This window comes from Betta splendens, chromosome 21 (genome assembly GCF_900634795.4).
Source record: "Betta splendens chromosome 21, fBetSpl5.4, whole genome shotgun sequence".
NCBI lineage: Eukaryota > Metazoa > Chordata > Actinopteri > Anabantiformes > Osphronemidae > Betta > Betta splendens.
In genome coordinates this window covers 10,168,792-10,192,807 of record NC_040899.1, presented here as the reverse complement: position 1 = coordinate 10,192,807, position 24,016 = coordinate 10,168,792, and the positions used below count along the sequence as shown (strand labels likewise).

General features: G+C 47.8%; 1 protein-coding gene across 5 annotated transcripts in view; it reads right to left on the bottom strand.

Annotated features, from left to right (window-relative positions):
• dip2a (disco-interacting protein 2 homolog A) overlaps nucleotides 1-24,016 on the bottom strand; it is a 48,899-nt gene that overhangs the window by 23,991 nt on the left and 892 nt on the right. The window lies entirely within an intron of this gene.

Here is a 24,016-nt window from a genome sequence, read left to right as displayed (position 1 = left end):
TAACCATGTCACACAAGCCACAATGGAATGCAAGTGGAATAAAGTACGGTGAAATGCGTGGAGCAGCCGGAATCGGACGCAGGCGGAGGCACTCACATGCAGACGCGGCAGCGATGAGATGTCTCCAGCGCGGAGGGATGGAGAGGGGGGGAGGCCAGAGGTGGAGCACAGGCGGTCGGGTCAGCGGAGGCTAACGCGCTAACACGCTAACAGGCGAAGGGACAAACTCTGTCATAAGTCAGAGCCGTCAGCGTCCTTTGTTTCCTTTCATAATGAGTGGAGAAGAGGGAACGATCTCTGCTTCCCATCACTACCCTCCCTCGCCCTCTCTGGAACCCCAGGCTCCCCCGCTCTCCCCTCCCCTTCAGATGAACACCCCGACACCCCCCTCGTTACTCTCTCTCTCTCTTTACAGCCCTCCTTTCTTCCTCCCAGCTAAGGTCTAAAGCAGGCTTGATGATTAGGGGTCTAAAAGCAGACCCCCTCCCCCCAAACCTCCTAAAAAAACTCACTTCTCCGTGCAACTGTAAGAAACTAAAGAACAGACTAGACTTTGATGTGGAGAGAAACTCAGTTCCTGTGTGTGAACTGGTTGGAGAAGCAGTACTACTGAAGTCCCAGCAGGCTCACTGCCCAAGTGTGGTGTGCATTAGCATTTTACTGTAGAAATTAGAGACCTATTCACCCTATGGCAGTAAGTTGCAATGAATAGCTTCATGTAATTAAACTCTATTATTCTCTAACACACACTAATGAAGCAGGAAAACACCCACACACACTCCATTTCTGTGGACTGATATCAATTCAATGTCACATCAGACTAGTGTGAATGTGTTAGTTCAACTATTTAAAGCTAAACACCTCACACACACACACACACACAAACACACAAACACACACACACACACAAACACACACACACACACACACACACACACACACACACACACACACACACACACACACACACACACACACACACACACACACACACACACACGCACACACACACACACACAAATACAATTATTAATATTTGTAAAGACAACGGCACAGCTGTTCTGGATCTGCTTCCTCTGCACTTTGTTCCAGTCAGGTCACATACAGTAAAGCAGCTCCCAGCTGGACACAGCAGGAGAAGAGCTTTCAGTAAAGCTGGGAGATGCTGTACAGCCTCAGCAAGCATGTTTAAGGCTGGAGACATATTGAATGACGTGAAACGCACAGTGGATCCTTGGTGTGACACGCATCCTGCTGGAAGGTTAAAGACTGTCAGGGACGAGTGGAAGAGGGGAAGCGTTGCAGAAAAGAGGGGCTGATTGAAGATGACAAGGAGTGAGACACTGAGAGCCAGCTGGAGAGATGGAGGGGGGCCGGGGCCGACTGGAGGAGGCTTTGGGGAGGATTCAGAAACAGAAAAGAGGGGGATGAGGAGAGGAGAGGAAAAAGGAGGATATGATTAAAAGGTAATGGCTTCCTTTCCTTTCACTAGACACACACACGCCGACACCCCTGACGGCAAAGTGCCCGGGCGTCGCTCAGTCTCCATCCATCAACGGCTCCAATCACACTGTGGCATCGCTTTTAATTAAGTAGTGCCAACGAATTAGGGGACCGAACAAACCCTCTATTACCACTTTGCTAATACATAACCACCTCATCACACACACACACACACACACACACACACACACACACACACACACACACACACACACACACACACACACACACACACACACACACACACACACACACACACACACACACACACACACACACACAGAAAAAAATCCTCCTCCATCCCCCAGGCTCAGTGTGGCTGGTGAGCAGACAGACAGCGTGAATAATAAGACATTAGATGCAGCACTAAATCGCACAGGAGGCCCTGCAGCTGTGCAATGATCTGGGGAGCAGTTGGGGGGGGGGCATAATTAACAGTCACAAATAAACGCTGATACTGTACACACAGACACACATACACACACACTTCACTGCTTTTCTATGTGGAGGCCGGTGCACCATCTTGGTTGGGTTATGGTTTCTTAGCTTTCCAGAGTGTCTATGGTAATGTTTGGCCTCACACGTATTAATTACGACGTTGGAGTCGGGACGACAGGCCTGGGAATGCGTCTGCCTGAAGCCGGAGCCTTCTGTACCCACCGACGTGTGTGTTGGCGTGAGATTAACGCAGGGAGAGCAAGCCTGAGCCTGCTGCAGCCTCCGTGCGCTCCATGCGCACGCCGCCGCCCTGGACCTCTGCCAGAGTTTCACTGGGCTGAAGCACGGCTCACCTGCACGCGCAGCAGTGGAACCCGTCCGGCCCGCCTTCACGCAGAGCCACTAAAACAGTACATAAGGCGCCAGCACGGGAGACAACAACCCGACGTGCTTTTCTGCTGAGAGCTTCAGATCTTTTCTGGTCTCGTTTGCAAATAAGTTTTCCTCCTTTTAGCTGCTGGAGAAAGGGACTGTGATGTGAAAGTAATTCCAGACTGGACTCACTTATTGTCTAGAAGTGTTTTTATGTTGTATCTGCGTTCGTTTCTGATTTGTGAAGCGCGACATCTGTGCGACAGGCGTGAAGAGTGTGGGAGACCCCTTCTAGTTACAACTGGACTGAACCTCATATGACACTGTTTTCACTGATTGATCAGATCAAATTCATCCAACTTTCTGGATCTGCAGAAAAAAATGAATGTTACTGTAAACACAGAAGGGTTAAACAGCCGAAACCTGCTCACTACAGCTGGTACTGTAGCTTAAAGAGCCATCACAGTTCACAGTTCAGGTCACAGACAGACCCTGCTGAGCAATCTGCTGCCGTTATTCAATATTCTCAGCTATTAATCCAAATGGTTTGTCTTTATAAAAAGGCCTCGTCTTGTTTTCCACAAACCAAACATAAGTTAATTCCACTGCCTAAAGAAGAAGCAGTGCGGCAGATCTGCCCCCCCCGTTCTTGGCAGAAGCTCATGACATCTCTTCCAACATGGACCGCTGTGTAGAGAATCCTTGTCTCCCTGGATATGCAGAGATTTATTGTCTTCTCCTCTGCCTGGTTATTACCATATGAATGAGCGTGTTTTCTCCGGCCTGACACAGGCTTAGCTGTTAAGCTGCTCGCCTACACATACACACGAACACCTTTGCCATCGAGAGGGACGCAGGGGTGGGAGAGGCCGCTAAACGTCTACACACGGGCACCGTGGCAAATCCGATTAAAGGGCTCCTACGCACATGTTACATGCTCCTGCACCCGACCCTGTGCTTGCGCGTCCGCAGCCGCCCCGGGACAGACGAGAAACGTTAGTCGTTTGGCGTCCGGGCCCTGAGGGGAAGCCTGGCATCAGCGTGTGATTACATGGACGCTTGTGTGTGTTTACCTTTATCACCACATACTGCACACACAGCGCTAACTCACTACTTCCTGTCATCACGGGTGATGTGAAATTGCATGTTTCCAAATATAGAGAGCTTAGAGGGAGCAGGGAGCCGGCCTCCCCCCTACAGCGGCTGAAACAAAGCAATGTTATTAGACTGCACAAACAGCCATTATTATCATTAGTACTATTATTATTATTATTAGTTGTTTTTACTTAATTGAGGCTAAATAACGAACTAAACTGATTTTGTGGTACAAGCAATGCAACAAACAAATATGCTCAACACTATGTAGCTTACGCGTTTACTGTATGTGCCCGTTCATGTGAGAGTCTGAGCATCTTGTACCCCACCACGGCTCACCGTCGTGCCAACATAAGCATTAGGAGTACAACAGGAGCATCTCACTAGGCGCTGGGCAGGACGACCACAGGCCTCACCTCTCTTCACACACCATCTGTTCCTCTCCCTCCATCCTCGGCCTCTCTAAATCGCAAAACCAGACAGTGTCAACACCTAAAAATACAGACAGCGAGGCAAAACTAACAATCTGCTGTGAGACCTGCCGCTGCGTTAGGCAACGTGAGGGTGATAAAAGAAAAGACGGTGTCTGAGTTGATCTTATACCCACTTATGAATAGAATTTTATAAGTGTAGGTGTGTAAGCAGACACATTGAATGTACAGCACTTTCATTTTCTTGCTTGATTACAGTGAGACACTTTCACTTTCTCCGTCTGAACTGCGATGCGCTCCCCTGACGGCACCCAAGCAATTAAGTGGAGCAGTGATAGCGCTCAAGGCTGGACTTAAGCTTTATAGATGCTAACGCCACAGCTCAGCACGGCCCTGCTCAATGTTAACCACTCCAGGAGGGGCTTGGACATCTGGAGGAATGGAGGCAAAGTGACAGCCTGCAGATGAGTTGTGACGTCGCGCCGACATCGCCTACGATTTGTGTTCAATATTTTGATCTAAACCAGTCTATAGCTACTAGAACAAACTAAACCATAAAAATGAACTTGGAAACACACACGTGCGATGAGTAGCACTTTACTGAGCGCAGACAGTCCAGCTGGAGCACATGTGCACGGCTCCTGGTGTAATGAGTTCGTTAGTCAGTAAAATGCCAGCCACAGCTGCTGCCACACACACACACACACACACACACACACACGCACACACGCACACACGCCATGCACACACAAAAACGGAAAGAAAAACTATTTTGAACATATTCATTATTTACATATTCACATAATGGCGCGTCCTCTGCCCTTGAGCCACAGTCAGACTCACATTTGTGCGGCTCTCCGTTTCTCACAGCTGGGTAACAGAGGGACTAACGCTCCTGTCAAACAGGCTTATCGTGTTACATGATAGCATCTCGCTCAGCCCCACCAGCGCTCTGACACTAATGGTGGTGGGTCTTTGTCTCATCTGTCCAACAGAGGGTGCTAGAATGATGCAGCATGAACCCTTGCTTCTCTGATTACATCCCCCCTTCCAGCGTGCTCTCTCTTCCTTCCTCCTCTTCACATTTTGGCAAAACTGTGACATACTTTAAGTCAATGTTACAGGGTAAGATGCAAATGAGACTATATACGCTTCATCCAAGCATCTCCCCAGACCCTTGCGCTGACAAAATATAACTTTACAATAAGTGGAGTTGTAATGTGAGCACTCTCCATTATCATTATTTCAGACTATTAATAGCATAATCCCACTTTGGCCTGAAGCAGCTCTAGGTTCTGTAATGCATGCGTGACACACTGAGGCCCAGCAGCCTGCAGACAGAAGCTGATACTGTCACAAATGGTTTGATGGATTGAGCTACTGTACATTTACATTCCGGAGGTGAGGCCTGTCTTCAGGTACATGCATGCAGAGCAGCTGGGAGGATTTAGCCCGTGTTCATCTATCACAGCGGCGGCGTGTTTCCTAATGAGCGCGCTTTAATCAGGCTGAGCTCTGTGAGCGGCTCTTCAACAAAGACACCTCACTTCAGGAGCGCCAGCGGGGAATTACACTTGCACAAAATAACAGGCTCTTGAACCGCCCAAGCAACCGGCAGCCATCATTACTCCATATGGGTTTTATGTTTACATGTGTCGTCACAGCTGGGTGGCTCGCAGTGTTTAACTACATCTGTTGCAGCCTCTGCATTTGATATTGAATGACAAAGTATTAACACAATGTGTTTTTTAAATTAAAAAGTGATGCCAACCTGTGACTCCTCTCCTGAAAGGCTAATGTCACCGCACAGCTCCCCTCACACAGTGGACCATTACCATGACTGGACAGGAGCAAGACGACAGCAGTGCGTGTGCAAAAGCACGAGTAAGAAGTGCTCTGCATATTTCAGCCCCTGCTCCATCACTTCACAACACAAGAGGAAGTAACCAACATGGGTAAAAATGCATAATGTGTAGACATTTGATAATAAAGGAATGTCACTGTATAGATGTGAGGTTAGGTCCATATAATTTCAATTATGAACTTAATTAGTGGTGTAAAGTTGACCAGTCAGGACAGATGTCAAGCTGTGTCTCTCAGTGCTTATGTTGTTTCTTGGAAACTATGAAGCTCCTCTAAAAATAGCAGTGAAGTCAAAAACTAAGAAACCTAAGTAGTAGGTTAGTCTTGTTAGATTACAGCCTAGTGTTTGGCTCTCAGGCCGAGCTTTGGTTCACCCCTTCACGCTCTTGTTTCTCTGAGACCATAGCCAAACAATGTCTTGTATTTCATGACAAACGTCCTTATAGGGGCCATTATTTTTGTTGGCGGTGTCTTTAGCAGATAAGATGAGTGAGTTTCCACGCTGTGCTGGATTCTCCCCTGAGGGTACGCGGCCTCCAAAACCTGCCCGCAAGCCCGTCTGGGTAAATAACGGCTGTAAGAGGGGGAGACAGGCCTTTGAAGTCTCTGGACCGGCGAGACTGACTCGATGATAGACGAGGGCGATGAGAAGAGGGGAAAAAAAAAGAGCCGGAGAGCAGGAAAGGGAAGAGGTGCTGAGGGAAGGTGAAAGAAAAGGAGCAGAAAGGGAGCAAGGTATTGATTGAACAATGGAAGGGGGAGAAAGAGATAGAATACAAATAAAGGAGGACTGAGCAGTCATGCACGTGTACGCTATGAGTGGAGCAAAGCCCTGCCTTCCTACACTTGAGCCAGGCTGCAGGGGTTTAAAGTCACCAGGGGACGGTTGGAGGAAAGGGAAAAGGCGATGAATCGTGATGTGCTGGACAGGAGCCCCAGTGGACGGTGCTGTCACCACCGCTCTGATCGCCTGTTTTTGGCTGAAAACCGCTGAACGCACATAATCTTATTGTCATTCAGCTGTGCGACTGCGAGTATGGAGTCTACTCTTTGCTGTCTTTGGCAGCAGGTGCTTCTCTCAGGCCGATTTAGTCATCGCTGCGCCCGTGGTTTCATAAGGGCTGCCGGCATCTGCACCCGAGTCCCATGCTGCCCCACGTTGTCTGGTCCAAGCAGAGGTCACCGTGGTGACAGCAGCAGCAGCAGCACACGCCAGGGGAGTGAATGTACGGGACAAAACCTGATCCTTCAACTCTCACTGACAGAATAAGAACAAATGAAGCCTGTGAATTTACTTACACGTTCTTCATCACTGAAAGCGCTCGGCTCCCTGCTATAACAAACATCAGCCTACAGGAGCAAAGGGATGTGCTTCGTCTCAGTGGATGACATGAGGAGAAAATAAACAGACGCAGGTCAAGCCGTGATGGATAGGTTGGTGGAAAATGACAGGCATGAAAAGGAGAAGCTGAGGGAAAGGGCGCTTTATAGGACCGGGAGATCGCTTTATCTTCCCTTCACACTCCAGGGCCTCTGTTATAGTTGCCAGACACTTCCTGATCCATTGTGTGGAACTCTGGGTGTACATGCAGGAAGTGGGCCCTTTGTTTCCGTTCTCCATCCTGTTGGTGTGGAGCACAGCGACGCGTGGAAAGTGCGTAGCGAGGGACAACACATAACCAGGAAGCAGCTCCCAGCGGAGACGTGAAAACGCTCACAGCTGTAGGTTAAATAGCCTCCTTCATGTAAAAGACGCACACACACACACACACACACACACACACACACACACACACACACACACACACACACACACACACACACACACACACACACACACACACACACACACACACACACACACAGCCACGTGCTAAACATCAAGTCCGATCTCATTAGACACCTGATCCTTGGTGATTAATCGATCGCTTTGATGAGTCATCAGGGAGCGGACTAAATCATCAATGGCACAGACTCGGCCGCAACATATGTCACGTCAGCCAGCGCTTTGTAGCAGCCTTTATTGATTCACACCTACACAATAGCCTCTGGAAATGTAAAGCTTCATCTGGCTGGAAACGGAACATCCATCCGTCAGCTAATCTACCCTACACGTCCGATGAACGTATCAAAACAAATGAGCAAGAAATCAGCGAGAAATGCTTTTTTTAGATCTGATATCGTCATTCTGTCAATATTTAGAAAAGTAGGGATATGTTAAAGTATGCTTTATTTGCTGTACTGCTTCTGTTCTGCTGCCACATTCACTCTAGCTGTGCAGTGTTGTTCTACCTGCTGTTCCCTACTACCGCAATGACCTACTTTCATTTGTATTCCTAGTGACATGCTCTGCTGCACGGGGGGCTCCACAGACGGCTTTGCGAGGACTATATTTAAGTTTTTCATGGTATAATCTCCACATTCCTTTGTGAGAGGAAAGCGGAGCACAGGGGGAGAAAGAAAAGATGAACATGCGGCTACAAACAGCCAGGGGAACCGGTTCCACCGGACAGGCGGGTCAGAGGAGATGGAAGTGCAGGGAAAGAGAAGGGAGGCGGGCGCAACTGTCGGAAAGATCGAGCTGAGTAAAGACAGGATAGCATCTTCCAATCAGAGCCATTTGTCACAAGGCCAGCAGAGCAGGGCAGCAGTGAATCTGTCTGCACGGCAGGAGAGAACCTGCAGCGTAGTGTTTACTCAAGCATCTGATAAAACCTACAATTCTGACCCTTCTATTTTAATTTTCATTTTAGAATAAAGAATAATTTAAAAGAGATTCAAACATGTATCGCATGCAAAATACATGTGTGGGAAGCTCAAACCTACAGTATCTTTGTGTCTAGGTCGCTGCATGCCTCAGTGTATGTGTGTTACTTCAAACGTTTAGATGGGACAATGAGGATATGTGGATCGGGCTGTAAAGGATGCAGCTGGGCCTCAGATGTTTTTGCCCATTTCAAATGTTCATGGCAGATTAATGCAGTGTGACAATAGTAGCAACTAATCTGTGGGGGTGATGGGAGGTCAGGTGACCCTGATTGACCCGGGGTCAACGCAGGAGGAGAAGAAAGGCAGTGTGTGTGTGTGTGTGTGTGTGTGTGTGTGTGTGTGTGTGTGTGTGTGTGTGTGTGTGTGTGTGTGTGTGTGTGTGAGTAGCCTTTAAAATAACACACATGAAAGGAAAGATAAACAGAATCAACATAAGCTTTGTGCACAGCGGGACATGAAATTGATCTGCAACGGAACCTGATCGAAGCGACAGCTGAGCTGACGACAGCGGTGGAATATTATTGACAATGGCAGATGAAACCAAATTAGACAGAACTAGGAGGCTGAGATACAGTGTAGAGCAATTCTACAGTATCAGTCTGCTCTTTGATCTAATTCCCTCCAACCAGACTGAGACAATGAAACCAACTACTCTATGGCCTTTCCTCACTACTTCCCTGTCTAAGCTTATTTTTAACCCTCCACTACTTCATTTCCTCATCCGTCACTGTCTCTCTTTCCTGTTTCTAAATATTGAAACAAGAATAAGAATTGACCAATAACCCTAAGACAATAATTTCTTACAAATCTGGTATCATTATTACTCAGTCATCTTATTATAATCAGCAACCTGTACCAATTTAAAACATAAGCTTTCTAATTCTGACAAGATCCATTTACTCATTATGAAGTGCAGCAACTGAATTAACTGCATATCAGGGTTAAGCGTGAAGCTATCGCTGGAATTGTGTGTGTACGCCCGGTGCGGCGAGTGGGATTAACCAGCCGTTGCTAAAAAGAGGAAATCCTCCAGTTTCCCAGCTGCCACCTGTCACTCCAGCCGACACCTGCCTCCTGGCTGCGTCTCACGCAGACGCACACAAGCCCGCACACGGTTGGTAGTTTAATCGCTCGGGCAGAAGCGTGCGCACGACGCAGCGGCTCCAGATGCCGGTGTGGGTGGGTTGTGTTTGTTTTTGTGAACCAGTGAGCCCAGCAGCGCGTTTGTCCTGGAGTCCTTCTATAAAAAGAGCGAAACCAGCCCAGTCAGTTTACAGTCATGAGCTGTGTGATCAATGGTCTGGTCTCACTCCCCAGAAGCATTGTTTAATGCAGAGCTGAGGGAAAAACCTAAAACATTCTGTATATATGATCAGTTCAACCACACGAAGTCTACTGTATAATACTACATATTAATAAACCCAGGACCAGCTCTTCAGCACAACCCCACAGCCCTTTCTAAATACAGATGCTGACTCAGACCATAAAGGTGTGCTGTGTGCTGGCCAAATGAACCTCCAGGGATGAGACAGAGGAGGAGGCATTACAATAAATCACCAGTTAAACATCTCTGAACAGCCTGAGCTCGGGGTTATTTCCTTATAAGACTTTATAAGAGGAGCGGTGAAGTTATACAGTGAGTCTGGTGTGGGAGCAGCTCGTGTTTCATGGAGTACAACAGGAAGCTTGACTTGAATAGGACTGGACACGGAGCACAGAACACAGAACACAGGAGGCAGGAAGACCGAGGGGGTGCGTGAGAGCGCGGAAGTAGGAAGGACAGAAGAGGAGCACGTGTGCAGACGGAACACAGAGCTTTGAAAGAGGAGACCGAGCGAGGGGAGAAGGACACAAAGGACGGGGGCACAGCTTGACCAGATAAAGACAAGGCAAACGTGAATGTTTGTGGGGCCTCACGCAGCAGGCGAGCGACACAAGTCACGGCCAGTCTACCACTATCAGCTTAGAACAACCCCCCCTGTTTAAAACACACAGGCACAAAGACAAAAGAACGGATGAGAGGACACTCGACCGCACGTGCTCATGAGCTGCTGGTGTTTGTTGCCGTCTCCAGGGCGGCGGGCGAACTGGAAATGATGCTTTGAACCGACATTAATGAACAGTCCTTGGAATGAAAGAACAGACTGTGCGCGTACTGTAGTTTGGTGTGGCTGACACAGAGTCAGAGTCAACACACTGACACCTTTGTTTGATCAGTGACAGCATTTTGCATGGATTGCTGGAAGCTACTGAACTCAGTGCTCTACATAGTGGACATACAGTAAGTCGCTTCTTGAAAATTCAATTTAGCCCAGAATGAAATACCAAACCGCGTGTTCTGACCTCGAAACTGAAACGGAAAGCGCCCGCGCACAAAAATGTTCCGTTCTTCCCCCTCTCCATTATCTGCAGGTCATAGTCAATCCACTGTGACCATGTATGGTGAGAACGGGTTCACGCCGAAACGCACTACATCACCGGATAGCTTTGCAGATCCGTCATCCGGTTGCCATGGTGAATGGTGCAACGCTGCGAGGCCCGACGCTAGCGGAGGTCGCACGTGTGTTAGACGGCGTCAGCGCGGAGGCCCGGGATCTGCGAGCCGCGTTCCGCGTCTCCCGCTCTCGGTTCTTGAGTTTCTCCATCCGTCTGTCCTTCACGTCTTTCACAGGGGCAGCGCTCACGGTGTCCTGGAGGGAGTTTCGTGGCTTCGTCTCATCTTTCAGGACGCCAACCTCCGCCTCAACCTCCTCGAGCTACAAGTGAGGAAATGGAAACTGTCTTTTGTTTAGCATGGGCTCTATGACTCATGATAAACTACAGGAAAAATGAGAGACGAAACGATAACACAACTACCACTGTCTTCAGTGGAGCAATACAATAGGTTTAATACAGAGCAGCTCTCGGCTCCGGCCCCGTGCACAGGCTGATGTCATGAAGCCAATGTGCCTGCCAGGTGTGACCTCCACGACCTTCGCTTAATTTGACGGCGCTGTGAAGCTGCCTCCACTCATCTGCACCTTTAGTCTTAGTCCACCGGCTATGAGTCAGGAGTGCACACGGAGCACGAAAGGTCACCGCTCAGACCACAGGCTCTTTTGAAGCCGTGGGCGGCTCAGCGGAGCTCAGGGTCCCCGCAGCTCTGCCTCTGTCACATGTGACCTTAGCGTGTGAACATCAGATACAGAGTGAATCTATGATTCAACCTCATGGAGGTAAAAGGCCAGCTAAGCACGGTGTGGACTGATTCACAAATCCACTGCACTAAATTCAGCAAGTGTGACCTCTTTAATATCCAACTTCCAGCAGCTGGAAATGCCAGCATGACAATGAGCTTCGAATGCTCAGCTGATGACGGACACTTCCTCCTGAGGCCTGCATGATAACACTGTTTACGCCGGTTCCCTCACAGCAGAGTCGTCATCCGCGAAAAAACACCCCTTTCCTGCACTTCCAAGCATTCGAGCAGGCAACTCGCCCCAAAGAAAGGTTCAGTCGCAGCAAAGCCCGTGTTCACTTCAACACAAAAGGAGAGCGGCAATGAATTTCAGACTTCAAAAGGTTTTACACACACAGACTTTAAGTCCGGACTGAATGCTGTGCTCTTTAGGCCTCAGGAGCAGTTTTCTGTATTCTATCACTGCTGCAGCGCCTCTATACAAACCTCAACAGTGTGACATATTTTAGGATCTGGGTCAGTGCTGATCCCACTCTTTTCGAACCAATCGAGGCAAGTACTCGGGGCGGCGTTGACACTCTAAATTGCAGGTTCTGTAGATCAGCTATGTTGCGCGGTGGGAATCCGCACAAAACCTCGCTTCCTCTGCGAGGAAGTGAGAAACATCCTTCACCGCGACGAAGCAGCGCCGCCGCAAACGAGGGGCAGCAGCTCGTTAGCTGATCAGAACAACAGGGACAGGAGGGCGATGGTTCTGAAGAGGGTGGTGTCGCACCGACTTCCCTCTGAAGGCGAGCGGCCCAGTTCCTGGAGAGAAAGAGGCAGACGGACGGGGGGGGGGGGACCGTGTGCAGACCCGTGACTATGCTTGGCTTCCAGACACTAACGCAACACACATTCCAGCCCACAATCACAGCACGCACATCCACCACTTTCACATTTGTTGGAGTAGACACATGTAATACACACACACACACACACACACTGCTGCACGCATGTGAAATATGTCATTGGTAAGACAGTGACAGGCAGGTGAGAAACTGGTTCTTACAGGAGCAATGCCTTTTTTTTTTTTTTTTTTTTTTTTTGTGGGGATGCTTGGCTGCTCAGCCACACACCCCACAGCACTGAGCTCACTCCTGAAGAGACAGGAAGCAAACAGCGGCGCTGGAATGACCGAGTGAAAGTCGACAGCAGTCCCATGTTACCTGCTGGTAGGCAACAAGTCCCGACATCTCTAAAGCAGCAATGAATGGCGACGGTTACACTTTTTTATAACAGCTGAAAACTTTTACACCAACGAATATTCTTTTACGCTTTGTGAGCCGACCTCTCTTGTAAAGCCTACAGTAAAAATACTTTACACTGACACACAATGTACAGTGTCAGTTACAAGCACTTCTATAATGAACCCAACCATTTTCTCTCTTGCGTCACAACTTGTTTTTTCCAGTTTAATTTGCCTTTTTTTATGGCTGTGGGCATGTGATTACATGAACCCCATTCAACTGCTCCTGCTGAAACGCACACACGGCCAGCAACTTAAACACAGCCTGTTGTTTTCCCCAGTCACGGTATGAAAAATAGGAGGGCCTAAACTCGATCACTGAAATCGGAGACAACGCAGTCTTTCAGTTTTCCGGCCACACGTTCAGTGAGTATGAAAATCACCAGAGATCCAAAGAGAGATACTGTTCTACTAGTACTAGTGCTTCTTCCGTAGTAACTTTGTTTCATATCATCCAAATGTTTTGGTTTGATTTGTTTCCTCCATTAAAAGGTTATCGCTTTGGAAATTTTTTTATTATTTACCTGCACTCAACCATTTTTATTCATAGCAAACAGCTCACACTCCATTCCTTTGTTGTGTAAATGCCTTATCTTATCACCACTCAGTATATCTACGCGTGCTTCTCCCTCCAACATGCTTCACACTTTCCGCCATCGTCCGTATCCTGCTTTGCGTCTCCACGCACAAAGCTGCTCAATCCATGTCCTCCCCGCTGGAACCTCAAGCCTTACTGTCAGTGGTCGAACCCCTGAGTGAGCCTGTCAGAGAGGAATCTGACAAGCAGACAGAAGGTTCCAAACCCAGAAAAGCTACAGACCATTACAGCCTAAAGCAATGTCAGGCCGTCTTCACCCTCCTGTTAGTCTGTGTACTCGCAAAAATATGTAGTAACTCTGATAATCCCATAATGTCATGGAGTTTAATTGTATGTAAACCATTTAATCTGACACACTTGCCACCTTACAGCCTCGGGCTTCACCTGCAGACAACTAACTCACAAGGCAATCCGTGTAAATCTATCATAACAAGTGGATGCCTCAGGTTCATTCCAACAGCTTCCGGAGTTCACTTCCCCGTACGCGGGGAAAAACAACGGAATAACACGCTTGCTGTCATCTTTCCAGACCCACATTCCAAATGCGCCCGCGATCCAAAGTCACGGAGCCGTGGCCCGGCCCGGCGCTCACGGGGCTTTTCCTCTGTAACAGTAGCGAGTTGAAACTGTCCGCCAACAACGCTGGAGGCTGATCGGCCTCCGTCAGCTAACGTGGTGAAGCCTCTGCCTCTCTGGGGAAATTAAAGTTTCGCCGTCTCTTTTGGGAGTTCGTTGTTTGAAGCTGCGTAGAAACAGTCAAATATTTGCTAAATTCTTCTAGAGCAAGTTCGAGCTCTCCGCTCGGGGCGAGCGGTGGTTGACGCTTATTATGTGTAAGTGACTTAACGAGCGCCACAGTTACGGTGCAGCGGTGCCGACACTGCGTGAGGTGTTCCCCGGCCGTAAACAACGCGCGAGCGGTGGAGCGGAGAGAATGAATCCAAACCTCAGGAATCGCGGGTCATTCTTGAGGATTCAGCCAAAAGGTTTGTCATGAACTCAACCACAGGAATGCATGAACTTTTGTAACACATTTTAAAATAAACATCTCCAAAAACGCAATTAATAAATACCAGGCGCATTACACCAGACATAATAGCCCTTATTTATGGAAGCTGTGTTGAATTCTCAGGGGCGGGTCCAGCCTGGGAGCAGATATGTGAAAAACAAACTTACAGATCTCCGTCTTTTACAACCTACTGCACTCAACATAACATCAGAGGGAATAATAAATGGACAGTACAGGGGTCTGACATACATGTAAGGTTCAGACCCATAGATGATCATCTATAGGCAGACAAAGGGGGCACTTGGTCTTCATCCAGACTGATGGCCCGGCTGAATTTCCACATTAGCCGTCGTTCGTACTCTGTGACCTTCAGGGGATTCAGCTCTCATCTTGATACAGCTTCAGAGGCAGCAGGTCAGGGGTCAAAGGCCCTGGGGACGACCCTGCCGAGGCCTGTAAATGGCTCATCCTCTTCAAGAGGACAAAATGCGAGGGGAACGTTCAGATGTTGGAGCATTTATGGAAGCGGAAGGAATTTTATCAGCACCGCTCTCTGAGTGAATGAAAACATAGAATGTGGAGAAAGTGTATTTCCAGTGCACTGCCAGACAAAGCTTTTAAAGAGCGAGTGCTCCTGGTTGGGCACAATATTTCCAATAGTCTGAGGGAATCAGCCGCGTCAGCTCCACTTTGCTTCGCGGTGATTCATTACTTCAACTACTGAACTATTTTAAAGCTGCAAAACAACAGCGATTACGACAGTGCGACCGTTTCAAAAGAGCCCTGTGAGGATGCGGTGTTTGTGAACGCAGGCTTCATTAAAAAAAAAAAAAAAAAAAAAATGCTCAACACCACAGAACTCACTGCACTCGGCCATGATCGCGCTACACAGAACGCTGATTTCCCCACGGTCTGATATTCGCCAGCTGTGTCTGCGTGAGGGAACATTTAAATCCAGCTTTACTCCTACTCCTCCTGTCCTCCTCCCTTTTGCGTCCCCTTCAGTTGACCCTTTGGACACGGACATGTAAATACAACCCTCTTCATGGATTTGACTTGGAAGGACTGACTTCAGCCTCAGAAAAGCAGGAAAATGGCAAGCTGGGGTGGACTTGAAAGGCATGCCATCCGTAAAAAGAAGCTGCTCAGCTTGGACAACGTGACAGCGTCACATATTTTCTGAAAGTACGAGTTTAAGCACTCCATTTGAGGAGAGAATGCACTAGGTGCCCAATTTAGACATCAAGAGTAACACAACAAGAGGGAAACCAGCTCAGAACATTCGGTTCTGCTACGATACAGCTGACTTGTTTTCTCCATTGAAGGTCTGTCTCTCTTTCCATTTCAGTCCTATTGAACTTCATGGGACGCGACAGCTGTGCAGAAACTCTTCCTCCTGCGACTATCACTCAATGTTAAATAGAGTCACCTGGTCCTCAGAGTACTGTGATTTAATGCCCGACGGCCAAAAATAGTCCCCGGCCGAACACAACAACAGTAAAATTTAATTCAGCTTGGCTCCGCAAAATAAATAACAACGATGGGACTGGGAGGCAGAAACTCTGTGGCGAGCTGGCGTTTGGAGTTTCAGGTCACAAGGCTCACTCACTCCCGTGCACATGCCACACAATTGGCAATTAGGGAGACGGCTGGAGTAGTACGCCTCCGGAGAACGTGTGTGTGTGTGTGTGTGTGTGTGTGTGTGTGTGTGTGTGTGTGTGTGTGTGTGTGTGTGTGTGTGTGTGTGACAGAGAGCATGACACCAGGGGAGCCTGCCAGCAGTTATCTGCCACTAGCTGGCATTTCAGACTTGACTGCTCCTCTCTGCTAATGGCAGCAGGGGTGGAGTCCGGGAATAATTCAAATGTGCAAACGTTCAGTACATTTGGGCTCATTGACAATTAACAAGGCTAAATCACAAGCTTACATCGTACGGTAGCTTTGTGTCTTCGTCGATGGCTCAAAGAACTTTGTTTATGCTATGCAGAAAACAGAAAAACTAACAGAAAAAATTAAAATAAGAGTTTTAAAATTTCTTGGTTAAAGACAAAGGAGCAAGCGTTCCCTGAGATTCTACAACTGTCATCACGGGGTGAGCTGACACAGACCACAAAGGCCTGTGACCTCCGCACCAACAATGTTGCGAGTGAGGGCGCAGAGACGTGACGCGGCCTGTCGCATATTAGATTACGGCTCAGCCTAAAGTTGTATCTGTGTCATTGTTCCTCCGCGCCGGGCATCTGGGATTCCACAAGCATCGCCGAGTGAAAAGGTCGCTCAGTGTCTCCGGGGTGTGTTGACGGGCTGACGGATCAGCTCGTCGTCAGCATCTGGCAGCGTTTGCGTTGCGTTGCGCCGCGCCGGGTTCACTCGGGGAGACCTGGTGGTGCTCATCTGTCCGATGAGTTCTCCACACAGTAAAACTCTGCGCTTCTTATCAGTGGAAAACATCTGCGCTCGTCCCAGTGCCAGAAGAAACATGGCTGTGATTACTCCAGACTTTGAACTCATAGTACGAGGAGCGACTTTCATACATCATTACTCGGGAATGAAAATTAGACGCAATCTCCTCAGATAGTAATTCCCACCTGACTATAAAAAGACAATGAGAGCAACGCACATGTGCTGTTAGTTATCGCTGCCTCGCGGAATGACGACTCGGAGGACGAGATGCGAGGCTGCTGTGGAGCGCGTGTTTTTACGGCCCCGATATTGAGTGCTCATGAATTCTCCTCGTACAGTAGGAGCGGGGAGGATTTCACGCATTGTCTCATGAAAGGGCCGCTTGTAAACAGGCAAACCGTTACGTCAGAGATTCCAGTAGCCGCCCCGGAGGTGTGGACGAGAGTCGGCCGGCGTCCGTTTAACACAATATGACTTGTTGTGCGTTCTGAGCCGTCCGATTTGCATTCTGCGCCCACAGCAGTGCCCCTGCTGAATAAACACTATGCTACTCATAAAAACGGACCAACGCTTCAGAATGAGGCGATGATGCTGAGAACACGCTACTGTTTGTCATGCGTTTAAATACGGTTTGCTGATTTACATTTCTACTGTGTATTTGTTTATTCCGAACCCCCAAATACGGCAAAATATCACGTGGTTACACCTACTAGTCGCCTCCGTTGCAAAAATACTTTTTTTTTTATAGTACTTCTTGGCACAAGTGTTTGTGTACTGGGTGATCAATGGGCTCTGAAAGTCTTAACGCCGAGCGAGTTTGTCGGTTGTGCCTTAGGAGCTTCACGTGCAGCCTCGACATGCCCCGGCTTCGCCTCCGTCGCCTCTTTCTTCCTGGCTGCGGGTGCACGTTAAACAGACGTCTGTGGGGAGCAGCACCCTCGGAGCTCACCTAAAACTGTCTCCAGCTGAGATCACACAGGCTGCAAAAAAAGCGTTTTCTGCTGCGTGAACAGAGTCTGCAAAGTTAAGTTCTGAATCTATAAAAAGCCTGGCTTTAGTCCTGCAGAAAAAAAATATCACTTGGTTTTTCTTGTTTTTCTTCCCGCTCGTATTTTACTGGGACACCTCAGGGAACGAGGCGAAGGGAAAGCGGAAACGTGGCCTTGTTCTGTTTGAAGGTAGGGACAACCCGGTGAACTGTCTGTCTGCCCCCTCTCCCCCTCAGCAGTGGCGGGTGTTGTGAAGCCCTCTCCTCACGGTTAAGCGGAGAGGTCAAAGCACATTCCACACATTTTCCCCTGTGTTTGTTTTCCAGCAAAAAGGTTCAGAACGCAGCCTTTTAAAAGGGATCTGACTGCATTTAATATGCTCATCACACCTGAGCAGACTAATGAATGGTCGTATCACACATACGTTAGCTGGCAGTTCTGTATCTTCAAAGTGAAGTCAATTACAAATATATTGTAATCCTATTACAGTAAATAGATTATCACACTCGTTCTCAGCCTCCACACTTTCTGACGGCTGCTCGTGGGCCAGCTGCTGATGCAGCGGGCCTCATTGGGCTCCACATGGTCCTGTCACGCTGCAGCCACCGACCTCCACCCGCTCCTGGCAAAAGGTCAAGACACGCTAATAGGTGTTGAGCGTGCTGACCGGTACATCATTACGGCGAGAATTGCATTGTTAATTAAATGCCACAACCTCTGTCTCTGACGATTCTGACTAGCAGCATCATCGAATCTCTGACCAGATCTGGCAGATGATCAGATAAACAATCATCAGGTTGTTTAGCTCTTGTGATGCACCTCATGCTTTCACGTCTGCAGGCCTTTGTCGTCGCTTTGACAGCCTTTAACCCCCCCCAATACAGCACAAGTGCTCAGGAGATGAGTCATGTTGATGAAAAGGCTGCAGCCTTTGCAACAGTTAAGGTCATTTCATCCACGGTTTCTACAGAATGAGTGTGAGCGCGTGTATAGAATGTTATGTTCCAGCTACGAATCACATGGAAGGAACAGGCTGTGATCAACTTTTACCTTGAGCTCTGAAGTGCACAGACGCAAGCTGCACAGCTCAGTGACCTCAGTCCTGCGACACCTCCCTATGAGCGGTAGGCAGGGGACCTTGAAAACACTGCAGTGCTAATGCTGCGAGTAGGCTGTAACTATGCAGGAAATATGAATATGAGAAGGCACGGTCCTGCTGTGTTCAGTCCACCGGGTCCAGACTGGACTGTGGTGTTGGCCCAAGTGGGGTCTTTACCTGCTAATGCTCTAACGCTAAGCCTCAGTCGGGGCGAGGATCAAAGACACACACATATAGGCGGGGCAGGCGCACGTGAATTTGCACAAGAAAGCTGGTGGAGGCGCGACAAAAGCCTGGCTGGGCACAAGAATGCAGAGTGAGTTCTGCCCTTGAGCAGGGGCATGTGGCTTGTTTGGTCAGCAGATCTCTCTGGCACCAGGACCCGCTGCACTGCACTGTACGTGGCATTGTTCTCAGAGCAAGGACACTGGCACAAAATGCACAAAACGCACAAGACACAAAATTCTGTCAAATTCTGCTAAGTGCTCCCACCGTCGTCTTATCTCCTGGTCGGGTTGGGGGCATCTGTGGCAGGATGGTGACCTGCAGGGAGGCTGGCACCATTGCTCCACTGTGGCTTTAGCAGATGGCCAGGTCACTGGTGGACCTTCTGCTTGTGTACACTAGGACAGAGTCCTAAATGTTTAAACGTAATAGAAACTGGATCTAGTTTTATTTAGCACATGAATGAATCAAACTGCTCCTTCTATTACTCCAACACTTAAAAAATGCAGATTATCCGACATTGTCTTGTCATAACATACTGTAATATTCATTTTATAGCTGCCTTGCACACATAAAAGGGCACAGATGGAAGTAAGATGATGAAATGAACAACATGTCAATCAAATTTCATTTAATCCAATTCCTCCCTGAGCTGTCTTTTAAAATCTGTGAACATAGGTGGCGTTTACTTATGATCCTCCACATTCTAGACTCCTCTATAACTTAAAGGTCTGGCCATAACTCACTCCAAGGCTCAGCATTCCTTTGTCCGGGATTATATTACAGAGCTATCCAGCAGCCAGGTACAAAGTCTTCTGCATAATCACCTTAAATCCTGCAAGTTCTCAAAGCTCCTAATGCACAATGCGATTCCACACCTATCAGATTTTTTTTGGTTTAGCGCGACAATAGGCTGAGCCTTTCTTCCCGAGTGGGTGGGGCGAGTATGTGCACACAGAAAGGAGGGAGCCAGGATCCCTGAAAGCAGCGCTTCCCTCCACCGAGTGGTCTTTCCTCCTATTCTCCAGGCCAACTCACCACGGCTTCCTGTACACTCATACTTTCCATAAGACAGTTCCAATAAAACTGTTGGCTGCTGATGCTACTCGCCAACGTTAGCATCCAGACCCCGACTTTAATGGTATAATAGGTCTATAAAATACATTATTGCAAGGTGCTACTGTTGGGTGTAAAGCGGTGCCTGACAGCAGCATGTCTTTAGTGCCCAAACATTTTGGGAATATGTCATAAACCTGAAGGCTCACATTTCTCCAACAGCTATGGATGCGATATGAGTTGTGCAGCTGCTGACGCAGCAAACTGGGCCATGGTTGTAAAGACAAGATGCCAAAACTCAACATTTACAGAAACTCCTAATGGCTTAAGAAACGGTATATAGTATGTTGAGTAACCGTTGGATAATAGCCATTAACACTAATAACAGATACACCACTGACTATTACACCACAGCGCCTGGTTGGTGCCAAAGGTTGACGAGCATGCGTGTACGTTTTATTACCACACTTATCGCCCCACCAGCTGCTGCCTGGCCCCTTCTTTTTACAGGCTTACACTGAGCAAAGTCTCATCTTATCTGAGTAATTAGATAAGGTGAAACTTTAATGATCTCCACAGGGAAATAGGGTCATTGGCAGCAGCTGAGTGTGGATACAGATAAGAACACGAGCATACGAGTCTCCTTAAACTGACTGGACAAGCTGCGTCGTAGTGGATTATATTCACACCTCAAGCCTGGCACAATGGTTTTCCACCAATCCAAACCAGTCAGACACCACCAACCCCCCCACTGGTGCTCCTCTGTAAATGTTTGCTGAATGGGAGCACTCAAAACAACCACAATGACCAGCCAGGGGTCTGGCAGTTTCGCTGCAAACACCCGCACCGGACTAAAAATGACTTTGTAATCAGAGGGTTTAGAGTGCAAACAGGAGAGGAGGGGTGAAAAACCAGGGAACGACTGAGTGAGACCATGAATTACTCAGCAGGCACGTCTCTCCCTCGCCTTCCTCCCTGCAGGAGATAATGGGGATCATCCATCTTCTTGCCCCCGTTTACGCCCCGTCTTTTGACCGCTCATCTGCATCTGGGTCAGCTGAGGAATAGCACAAGTCCTTTCCAATAACCATGATGTGTATGATATGGGAGGAGGGGTCGGCCTCACAAACAGAGTGACCACCTACTGGATAACTGAAGGCTGTTACATATGTTTTCACTCAGCCTCGAGCTACAAAACATGAGATGCCGTATGAACGCTGTTGGCCTAAGTTTGAACACTTTTGGTTACTCCACATTATTTAAAACTTGACTTGTCACATATTTCCACGCAACAGTCAGCCTCACTTAGATTTATCATAAAATTGAATCAGAACCTGATGACAGTTGGTGGCCTGTGTTGTTCCTGCTCACATATTCTGGCATAGCAACGATTTTTCTTCATAAACCCTGGTTCTGTAGCAGAAAAATGGCTAATGTTGAGGAGCTGAGCGATGCTATTCTCATGTCTCTATTTTAACAGGAGTTTAGCCTAAAAAAAGATTGGAAAGGAGGAAGAGGACAGGCGTTATTCAGAAATGACGAAAACCAGACTGTGCATTTAAATGTAATAAACTATTATATTTCATTTATTCTAAACAAAACATGTAAACCAAAAAAGTGAATATGCACGATCCCATCAAGTATTCCTCTAACAAAGGGACCATTTGGAACAGCTCTTTACTTACTTTAAGTTGATTTTCCCACAATAAATGCAGACGCAGGTTTTACTTATTGAAAGGAATCCAGATTACGTATTTAGTAATCTGGCTTCACAAGTCTACACAGTTAAGCGGTTTCAAACAATATAACAGGAGACCCATTAAATAAGATGGAGACAAAAATCAAAGCACAGACAAAGTGACAAAGAAAGAGTAACTTGGCTCAGCAAGTCATTATCACAAAAACTCACCTGAGGAACAGACTGTAGAGACTCAGGGCTCATATAACAACACTGCCAAACTAATGCAAGAAAGTCCATCTCTAGAGAAAATGCTATTTGTTATCACCACAATAAGAGCGCGGATTGTTTATTTCACACATCAGCAGGCCTAAGCTGCTGATACTGGAATATCATTGCAGCAGAGCTGCTGGTCTGTCTCAGGGTCTTCACATTATGTGGCCAACTCAGCGGCTGCTGCCGCACTGCTTAGGAAAACACGCCTGACACATCTATTCTGCTTCATGAATAAAACAGTTTTCACACGCACACCTACTGGCACACTCACATATTTAAAAGCGGGACGTGTCTCTCTGCAGGATAAGATAGGCCTGACAGTAAATCCCTGTGAGAAACAGTCATTGAGAAAGATAGGAAACCTGCAGGATTCCAATGCTCTCATCTCCTTCCAATAAAACAAATCTCCTATTCTATCCTGACACAGGATGCATCCGAAGGGCATGATCGTCAGGAGGTGAAAAGTTCACAGTTGGCATTCGAGAAGACGATTTGAGAGCGATGAAAAACAAGGCGGGTTTATTTTTACCTGCGTGAGAGAGACAACTCGTCTTTGATCGCAGAGAAAACTGAGGTCATATAGAGATCGAGAAGGAATAAAAGGAGGGAGTGGGAGCGAGACGGCAGCGAACCTCAGGGAAGGAGGGAAAAGAGACAAGGAGACAAGGAGAGAAGGAGAGCTACGAGGGGCCCAACATGGCAGGATGTGACATGTGGAGAACAGGAAGGGGAAACCGGACAGATATAGATATAGAGTCTTAGTGGCCTCAGTAACAGTTGAGCTGTTCAAAGCATCACCATTGTTCTGTTCAATGTCCAACACGAAGCTACGAACAAAAGACTTATCGCAAACTTTACTATTCCACTGATTCACAGCCTACGTCTGCGTTTACAGGCCTGTTGAGCCGAGCCGGCGTTTTGTTGAAACAGGGTCACGCCCTGGGGTCAAATCCCAAATCCAATCAGGGCTAATGTGGGTCATTAATTAGCGCACGTCGCCACAGCTCAGCTCGGTTCACCGTGTGACGACGGCCCAAACGAGGCAGCGCAGCTGAACAATGAGTCGCACGGAACTCCCGAAAAAAAACAAACGAAGCGCAGTCGTCTTTATTTACAGTATCGGCTCAACAGAAGGATGGGCCCGGCTTTATTTACACAGCAAGCTGCTGGGTAAGAGCAGTTAACAGTCTTCACGGCACATTTAAGACTTACTTAGAGTCATACAAGGCATTTTCCACAACAAAAGGGAAAATAAAGGCAAATATAAACATATATCAGTACATAAATGGAATAATTTTAAATGAATGTGTGTAAGAAATCATTTTGGACAGATACATACGTGTTTCCCTTAGACAGATAGACTGCTAAGCTAAGAAACTGTCTTTTCAGAATAAAAGGAAACATTTGGGAAATCTAATTAAATCTTCCCCAAACGGTTCAGAACACAATCTAGTGAATTAACTGTGAGTAGGTTCTATAGGTCTTAGAACCTCCCGCTCAGGGATTCCTCTGTGCTCCGTCCTATTGACGTTTACAACCTCGAGGCGAGACTGAGAAGAACACACATACTGTATGTCCGCATCCAGAACAGCTGGATCGCACTTCACTTTTCTTTTTCCCATACACTTATTGTGGTTAGTTATGCGGGAACGGGAGTCACATAGCAGCAGCTTGGGTGTGTCGCTCAGCTGTTAACACTGGGGCAGACGGCCGTCTGATACAGTGCTCTTAGAGTTAGGCTCCCTA